Below are 10,185 nucleotides of genomic sequence, written 5' to 3' on the forward strand. Positions count from 1 at the left end.
AAAATAAAGTCAGGACTAGTTTGATAAGATTGGTGAAGTCTAAATTTTATTTTATTTTAATAATTACAAATTCAGGACAAATCTTTTATCTATCATTCAATTAAAAATTTGATAAGACTTGATGCTTCACCCAGTGCAAAATTCAGGGAAACTTTTTTTTAGCTCAGTAAATATCTTTATGAACAAAACATGTTTGTTGAATATTTATTGCCGCTGTTAATTTCCATAATCTATCACTAAGTAACTACACCATTTCCTTTCTTCCTATTTTTCAAATTCAGAAATTCGAATTTCGTTTTGTCAGGCATCCAAGTGGCTTTGGGATATTCTATACTATAATAATTAATGGAATGCAATTGGTGACTGAGCCATATATATTTTTGGTAGGCTTCGCAAGTGTTGTTCTGGTTTTTTAAAGCACTAGTGTTTGAAATTTTCCTTTGATATAAGATGGAGAGCAATATAAGTAATATATTTGACTTAAAATCTTTGGAAAAAAAAGGAAAAAAATCTTGATAGGTTCTTGCAATATCATAATTTATGTGAAACATGCAAAAAACTGCATACATAACACCTTTCCTGTCTGGCTTCATCTGTATTCATTTGTTGTCAAAACAGGTTTCCATATTTAACTTCTTTTTTTTGGATTATGCCTTTTCCTTTATTTCATGGAGTGATATGTTATTATCTCTGAAGTGTAGATTTCTGCCAAGTTCTATGCACTTCAGTGTTAAGAGTATGGCCCACAACTCTGGGAATCTTTGTGGAAGCTGTAGAAATAAAATGAATAGTATAAAAGCCTGATGGCATCTGTGGATAGGAAACTCATTAAAGGCCCCAGCCCTCTGTTTTATTTCTAACCACATTTCCCCTGTGGGATTTCAATGTCTTGCAGGATGAAACCAGCAGGACTCATTCCTTACAAAACAATGTTTAGAGTCCTTTCGTGGTGCTGGAATGCTTCTGCCAGTCAGGTAAAGAACCTAGGCCTTTATCCTTGTGGGGACAATGCCGGTCAGCTCACAAACTGCTTGGAAAAGTCATGCCTTTGAATGTAACTGCAGGTGCTGCTCCCCAAAGGCTGTTGGTTGGTACCCTCCTATGCAATGTACAATGGGATAATAGAAAATTCACTTTGGAATTCAAACAAAGTCTTAGAGAAATGGAAATAATAGGAGCACAATTTTGAGACTTCCTTAGTTTTTCCCATGAACTATGGACCATGACTAATACCCTCAGGGCAAAAAACATCCCTTTGCCTTTAAGGGATGTATACAATCAGTGTTTCAGATAAGTAAGTTTCATGACCTCACCAATTTTGTGGCTTCCATTCATTTACTTGAAAATAAATTTAAGCAACAGAAGAAAGCCATGTTATGAAATAGAACTCTAAGACACCAATCTAATAAAAGATCAATGCATTTGATACAAAGGACAACAAATGACTTTTTTTCCTTTCTAAAATAAATCATTGCTTTAACTAGATTCACTAAATCAAATTAGTATAGTGCCAAGTGAATTGCCTGTCTCTGGCAATGTGGCTAGTGGCATTTTGGAAATATTCTTAGAACTTGTAAAATTCTTGCAAGAATAATAAGGACCTTGCCATTGTGGAATCAAAGAGATTCAATCACTTAAAGTAGTACTATAGGCTTGTCAAGTGGAATTGCTTTTACAGATTTGCTGAATAACTCATCCATAATGGCTGAAAATTTCAGCCATTTTGTTAAAACATTCAAGGCAGAAGAGATTAGTGCACACTATAGAACAGCATATGTATAATCACGAAGAAATTTAGACCACGTCTGCACTGTGAAGTACCATTTAAACATCCCAAGCTTTAGTCATTGCATTATGGAAAACAATGTGAGCTATCTGAAAAATGAAGTGTGGCTTGTCCTTTGCTAGCTGATGAGACTTCAATAGCATTTAAGCTTGGTAAAATGTATTTCTAAACAAAGTTGGTATCTTTACAGCTTATCCTTACAGATGAGTAAGTCATGAAAAATTTGACTTGAGGGAATTTAAAAACCAGTTAAATGTGGCAACCAGAGAGAAGAAGTTAAACAGTGAGAAAGTGCTAACCTAGTTGTTGAAGAATTAATATCAATTAGATTCCTATTAATAACAATAGGATGAACTGACAACAAACATCTGGGTTGCTAAAATGAGAAACCATTAAGCTTTCCTTTTTTAAACATATTTTTGGCAATGGAGACATGTATGTTATTTGTCAATGGGTAAGTTTCAACTTGTAGACTTAGGGTGTTTATTTTCACAATTTTATGTTAATTCTAAAAATGAAATCAGGAAATAAATTGCCATTTTCAAGATTGTCTCTCAAGCCTGGTGTGCTTTACAGAAGCTCTCATAAAAGTAGTAGGGGTGTGGGTAGGAAAAGAGAAGCATAATTTTAAATGTCAAATTCACCTCTCATTTTCTATGCAGAAAATGTCAAGAATATTATACTTGATTTTGTACAGTCAAAGGTGCAAATAAACTTTATGGAGAATAAATATTTTCCTCACCTATACTTTGAATTTTAAATTTTGAGAGTGATATTAGACTTGAGTTGTATATGGCATTCAGTAGAATAAAAACATGTCTATAAAAGTCATCTTCAGTCTGAATTTAAATTCACCTGCTTGTTACCTTGTTTAAACAATAAAAAGGGAAAACATTCACCAGGAAAGATGTTTAACTACTAGAATGTAAATAATGTTGGCACCTTGTAATTTGACTGAAATATTAATGAAACAAAGAGCAGATGAATATCAGACTATGCTATGAATAGAATATATGCAAAGAAGGGTATTTTCTATCAAAAGAAAAGTAGTAGGAAATTTGATAGATATGCTTTATAGCTCCAGTAAAACTAATGCATTTGGACTAGAAATATAGAACTCAGAATATATAGAACTTCTCTGTTCCAAGGATCTCAAGAGCCTAATATGCATGCAGATTATAAAATTGAGCCAGAAGGACAATAACTCAGTCAACAATATCTTTTGGTTTTTCCCTGTTTATACAGTGTTTGCCAGAGGTCAGCTGCATTACCAGGACTCAAAACTTCACTTTTAGTACTTTCTCTGCATCATGCCTACCTTCTCCAAAGCAAAACTGCTTACATCGAAAAGACTAGAAAACTCTTCTTAAGAGCACACACAGCTATTGGAGAGGGGAACAACTAATTAATCCAATCTAATGAGTCATTCAGTAGTAAAAGCAGGATTCATTTGACATGTTCCAAATATGCCAGTGCCAGCTGCTCTTCTTCCAAATCATACTGAATCTTTCTTTACCAAGCTTTCCCATACCAGTTGACTGTGCATAGGGATTTAGAGTTAGCCAATAAATAACACCCTCTTTTCTACTCCTAAGTCTAGGATCAATTAAAAGATAAGTTTGAGAAATAGCAGAGTGGAGCTCAAAATGTCAACTTCATTACTGGTAAGTAGTGGGAAATAAGACCTGACTTACAGGTAAAGCACTCAAAATACTACTTCATAAACAAACCTCCCCCACAGCCATAGGCAAAGTCTCATACCTGTAGACTTCCCCAGCGAGGCTGGAGCATCTTGACTAGCAGGGGAGTGGACTTAGAAATACTCTCCCCATTGGTAAACAAATCAGAAGGAGAAAAGTCCTGTCCTTCCCTTGAATGCACCTTCACAGAAATTACTTCTCCTCCCCTTGGACCTGATAGTAAAGGATGCATGGGCCCCCTTGGACAGTTGTTCTTCTAGGATATCGAGGGGACATTTCCTTGTCTCTAAGGATACAAGAGAAGTGGGAACTAAGTGTGCCCTCAACCACTGCCACATGAATGTTTTTGTTATGCTACCAGATTGAAAGTCTTGTTTGTCTATGTACTCACTACTTACTTTCTTTCTGTGCCCTACCCCAAGTTTTATTTCTTTTGCGCCTGCTTTTTGTCTTTCCGTACGTGTATTTTTTTTTCTTTTAAAGTTGCCTAGACTATTCTATCGTATAGCAGTTTGGGGACTTGAGAGGAAAGATAGTTTTATTTTTTTTCCTACATGTAACTTATCCCTCGCCTTGTGGTATGGGTTTTCTATAAGAGAAAGGCTGAGTCAGATGCTGTAGCTAAAAGAGGTGTGGTAATAATAAGACCAATTAAATTTATTTTGAAGAGGCTAATGTATTTAGATGCCCTTACTTATATCTTAATAAATCATGATATACCGCTTCCTCACTCTTATACTTTTGCAGGTTTTTTCTTGTTTCAATTCCCACTGGTGAGAGATTCTGTTGCACCAATTAGATAAATCAGTTGATGTAGAAAAGAAAACTTATTTAAGAAGGATGTGGAGACTTGCTACTCAAAAAAAGAAAGTATTATTAGATCAAACCATTGCCTGCCACTACAAACAGGCATTGAATAAAGCTGATTTCTGTTTTTCACACCTAGATAATCTGTTATTGCTACTTAGAGCATAGTTCCAGGGCTAGCAGCATGAGAATCACGGAGAACTGTTAGAAACATGATTGTGGTGGGCCATTTCAGCTCCCTTGAACCAGAACCTGCACATCTGCAGACCATCCCAGGTGATTTGTGGGTATGTTACTTTACAGAAGCCCTGATTTAGGTAATTATTGCCTTCTTCCATCGAGCTTTTGTTCCTCAAACTATTTTTGGAGCTGTGGAGTAGAGAAGGGACGTGGATTCATTGTTCTATTCTAATAGTTGCCAAATGTTTTAGCTCATTAGCTGGGATGGTGTATGGGTGGGTAGGACCCTGTTAAAGAGGCACATGACCATGGGCTGCCTCAGGCCATCTTTCAAACAATATAAACACGGGCTGAGACCCGAGATTGAGCCCCAGCTTTGCAACTTACCAGAGCTGCAAGCTTGGCAAGTTCCTTGACCTCTCATGACCTCATATTCTTGTGTGTGAAATTAGGAAAATAACATGGACCTTTTAGATTTGTTGTAAGGATTACATTAAGAGCTATGTGGCAAGTGCATCACACACAGAAGGGAAAGAGTATATGTTAGCTTCTTTTGCTGTTCATTTCCTACAAGTGAAAGTTGTCCTCACTTATTTTAATAGTCTCAAAGTGAGAGATGTGGAAGGAGGAAAGTTTACTCCTTTCTCCATGAGGCTCTTTATGGTTGGGCAGAGATTATCATATTCTATTCTGCTCCATCACCTAGGGATCCTGTGTATTGACTATTCTTACAACCACCTCACTAATGGAAAAGATGACCATATTACCTGTTCATCGGTGATACAGAGGAGTAACAAAGTTATGTAACCTCTCCAAGGTCGCCGAGTTTGTAAGAGTTAAAACTGAGATTCAAACCTTGTGCTCTTTCTTTCTAGAAATCACATTATTCACATCTATGTTAGCTATAGAAGTGAAAAGATTCAGTCACTTTATTTTATGCCATTTCTGTGATAACCAAGGACATGTATTTTTAGCTTAAGGGCAGAGTCCAAAGTCTGTGAAGAAACTGACATTAACTGGTTAACTCATTTTCTTACCAAGAAAAATGAAGTCAAGGTCTAAGACTTGATTTCTCACTGCTAGGAGAAACCAAGTCTTAGACCTTGGCCTCATTTTTCTTGGTAAGAGTCGTGTCCTTCCATCCAGCAGCAATAATTCCTCTACACTGCAGAGTTAAGTCACTTCATCTTCCCTATTACCTTGGGAAATAAACAATTCTGGCTTCACACAGCTACTTTAAAGAATTCTGGCCCAACAATCAATGGTGGTGGAGGAGAGGATGGGGCTAACTTTCTCTCTGGATTTTTCCTGTGGTCAGCAGGAGGCTATACCCAGTGTCTGTTTACTTTGCTGTGGAGAACAAAAATGAATGTGAGCACAACTTACTTTGATGGCCCTTTTATTAAAACTGTTATTTTTTTCAAATATTATTATAGACAGACATAATATTTATAAATTGCAATGTACTTCCAATACATGAGGGAGGCCCCCCCAAAAAACCAGAATTATATTTTGGCAGGCAGGTGCCTTGTAATACACGTTTCCCCCACAAGGTAAGTCTTCTAGGGACTCAACGGCATCAGTGTATGAATCAGTATTGTTGTGAGAAGCTGTGTTCAGTCTCAGTGAATTTTTTTTTTTTTTTGAGATTCTTTCAAGGTGTTTGCCCATTTCATGATAAGTGATTGACGAGAACACTTGCCCACACCAGGCCGAGTGTTCAGCAGTTTTTGACCAAAAATGACATGACCGCTGTGTCCCATACTCCCTATTCATCAGGTCTGACTTTTTTGTTTCCCCTGAAGAAAAATTCCTCAAAGGGAAATGGTTTGCCAGTGTTTTTCTGTTTTTAGGGAGTACCCTTCATATCTTGACCGTTTAAAAACTGTACTCAAGGTGATATAATTTTAAAGAAAACCTAAAAACTCTGAATGCTTTCATTACTGTCATTCAAGAAATGCATATTGTATATCTTCATTCATTCAAGAAATGCATATTGTATATCTTCATTCATTCGAGAAATGCATATTGTATATCTTCCTTGGTACAATCCTTAGTATAGTAGGCACTGAAAATACACAGCAATCATCGTGACAGACAAGATACCTACTGTCGCAGAGCCTGTGTTCCAGTCAGAGGAGACAGAACCCTTGTTTTAGTGGTAAAGATGTTAGCGTCTCATTTCCTCAATCTTCTGAAGGCGTTAAAGTCTCATTTTTAGCTAATAATGGGGGGAAAAGACATAGAACACTTAATTTAGTGAATATATCAAATTACTTTCAACTATACAAATAAAATAATTTGTAGCAACCGTTCTTGGTTGAAAAAAAGACATAGAACACTTAATTTAGTGAATGTATCAAATTATTTTCAACTATACAAATAAAACAATTTGTAGTAACTTTTCTTGGTCGAAAACTACCCATTTTGATGGGTATATGCCTTATCATAATCAGATTCTGCCTCAGAAAACATTGAATGATAGTGATAATTTAAATTAACTATATCATTTACAACTGCATTTAAGGTAAACCAACTAATATCTAAAATATAGAAACAGGTTTCTAGAAACATGCCAAATAATGTCTGGAAAATATATTATGTCACATAAAAGCATTTATCTATCAATTCATCTGTTTTTTTATCTATATTCATAATATCTAATGTTTACTATTTTTGATACAGCTGAGGTCTTCGCCAGATGCCATTACTCAATCAACTGAACATCTTAATCACCTATGCTTCAGTAACAAGTTTTGAAGAAAAATATGCCTTAGAATTGTCCAGCATATTATTATTATTATGTGGAAAAGTCGTATTGCACATTGCCTGAAGAAGGTGCTCATAGTTTTACTTCTCATCTAAGACCCTGAAATGTTCTATTTTAAACATTTCTTTCCACCATTTCTGACATTTGAATTCATCATTCATGTCTGTGACATGTTTTCATATATCATTTAATACTGATGTCAGTACCAAACATTAATAAGGGTGCAAACATCTGTTGTTTACTCTGAAATGATTAGCTTCCATATATAATAATAAAAATTTACCCTATTGCAATAATGTTTTTTTTAAAAACTTGCAAACATTTTGGACTCTGGTGATACCTTTAAAAAGGCAATGGAAAATCATTTATATAAGATTCGTCTTCTATCCACTCAATCCCAGTAAAATCTAGAACGGGTAGGAATAAATTCATTCCTGAGAATATTTACATTAAGAAGAACCTATTAAGTATTTTCTTAGACCTGCTTGGTGTTTAACTTCACCGAGACTCAGAAACAATGCAACCAAAGTGATAAAATCACCTAGACTTCTGGTAAGGAAGGTCTATCATTTTACTGCCTTGTCCCAAGTTTGCTGATTGTTTCTTTGGTGACATTATTTTTTCTTAAAAAAATTTTTTTATTTTAAATATGTGGGGTACAATTCAGGGTTAGGTATACAAATGTTCATTATGCAAGTACCCTTGTTGATGAGGTGTGCTCCCCCACCCCCCACGGCAGTTTCTCATCACTGCCAATCTCTGGTGACGTTTAAGGCCAAGACACAGTTGGTTGATAATACTGCTGACTTTAAGATGAAATTGAAACACCTGAAGAAGCCAAATTTCTTTTCCTGGATAACCTTTATCTGTCCTTTGAAATTCTGCTCAGACATCGTTTTCTACCTCAAGCCTCCTCTAAACCCATAGATTTGGTCAAATGTCCCTTTTGAAACTCACAGCACACAGTTTGTATTTTTAATTCACTATTAGAATCAACTGAATAGGAAAATACTTCCTAATAGACTATAAGCAGAGGACCAACCTTATTATCCTTGTAATACTGGTATTTAACATAGCAGTATAGTCTCTGATGATCATGGATAAACCGCCAGAATTTGGAAAAAAAAATGACAAGAATTAGAACATCACATCAGACAATGTATTAAGTAGGCCCAGGAAGAAGAAGATATTTTTTTCTCATCAAGATCTAATTGTTTAATAATATGTACATAAATAGGTATTACCACGAGGGTACATAGGCTACTGAAGTGTAAGAGAACAAGACAGCTTTGGAAAACTGCAAATAGTTAAGTGTCTTGAGATTAGGATTGCAAGGGTAGCTGATGCTGGATAAGTAGATGGGAGCTGGAGCATGATGGCTATAATTTGAAATGCAAGTACTTAGTTTTGTGACCTGCTAACTGAGAAGCCATGGAAAGGTTTTAAGCAAGAGTAGTAAGATAAGATATAAATTTAGAGGGATAATCTAGAGGAGTGTGATGGAAGATATTCATTGAGGTGCACAAAGCATAGTTAGGAAACACTGAAGAGGGATCAACTCAGAACTAAGCTATGAGAGTCAGGGAATAGATTAGGGTGATATTGAATAGGTAAAATTAAAAGGACTCATTGAATTAAAGGATGAGTATCTGGCAAAGTAAATTGAATTTTCTGAGTTGGCTCACAGCAGGTATAAAGGTGATGTTCAATGAGAAAAGCAGTAAACGAGGATAGAGGAGTTGAACTTAATTTTGGGCCAAGTGTGTTTGGGGAGCCTGGTTGATGAGGGAGGGGCCAAAAAGGCAGTCAGGTATATGGGTCTGGAATTCAAGGGAGATGTTTGTGGTGATGATACAGATTTGGAATTTGTCATGCTGGTCAAAGCTGTGGGTGTATAGTGAACACTGGCACTTTTCAAAAAAAAACCCCGGGACGCATTTTGTACTTTAGACTGCATCCTTAACCTTGGTTCCTTACGGTTTTATGTCTAATGGTTGTGAGGGATGCCCTCATGTATGTTGACTGCTTTGTTTACAGGTACAGAGAGTTGAAAGTGTCTGGTTATTTTAGCCCAAGCAGATGTTAGCCAACGAGCAAGTGGTACAGGATGAGAGCTCAGATCTCTTGTCTCAGAGCAAACTGTGAGGTGTAATTTGCCCCCCAGGACTTTATCCAAAATTTCACCATTGCTTGGTTTGTTCTTATTCCCTGACTCACTTACTCCCTACTAGTCTCCCTGGGAAACACTTCTTTAATGAATCACTGGAGCATAAATTCTCATCTCAGGGTCTATTTCTGGGAATGTCTACTTAAGACACATCATAAATAAGACCATCCAAGTCAAGTAGTTAAAATGGAAAGAAAAAATATCCAAGAAAAGAACTTAGGGGATGTCACCAGTTGAGTGTGGGCTGTGAGAACCATGATCTGGAATTTTATAATTGTACATGGGGTCATTTTAGGTGTTGAAAAATGTCCTCTCAAATCAGGTGGCTTCTTCACCCCTTGCTCTATTTCCTGCAGGATGAAATCCTTGCTGCTGGTAAATGTGAAGAAATGGGGAATTATCTGATGAAGGTCACAGTGACACTGTTAGCAAAGATGCTGATAAAAATATCTAGGACATAATAGAGAATTAACCCTAGATTAGGATCAAGCGGGTATACTTTGCCTGGTTTGAGATCAGGGACCCTTATTAATGTGCCCCCATCCCCTGGCAGTTTTTGGCTACTGCCAATCCCTTTCTTATAGTATTATGGTAAATGTTCAAGGTCTGCTTATGAGTGAAAACATGTGGTACTCAGTTCTTTGTTTCTGTGATAAATCACTGAGCATTATAGACCCTAAGCCCATCCTAGTTGCTGTGAGGTCCATAATTTTGTTCTTTATGACTGAATAATGTTCCATTGTGTATATGTGCCACATTTTAAAAAATTCAGTCC

General features: G+C 36.3%; 1 long non-coding RNA gene across 1 annotated transcript in view; it reads right to left on the reverse strand.

Moving 5' to 3' along the window:
• The window catches only part of LOC110596321, a 98,054-nt gene extending 91,366 nt beyond the window's left edge, over window positions 1-6,688 (reverse strand). Inside the window, exon 1 of the long non-coding RNA XR_002482389.1 lies at window positions 6,584-6,688. This is a non-coding gene — a long non-coding RNA (uncharacterized LOC110596321). The remainder of the gene's footprint in view (window positions 1-6,583) is intronic.
• Window positions 6,689-10,185: the final 3,497 nt, after the last annotated feature.

The sequence above is a fragment of the Carlito syrichta genome, unplaced genomic scaffold (assembly GCF_000164805.1).
Source record: "Carlito syrichta isolate Samal-C Ts95f unplaced genomic scaffold, Tarsius_syrichta-2.0.1 Scaffold308421, whole genome shotgun sequence".
NCBI classification, from domain to species: domain Eukaryota; kingdom Metazoa; phylum Chordata; class Mammalia; order Primates; family Tarsiidae; genus Carlito; species Carlito syrichta.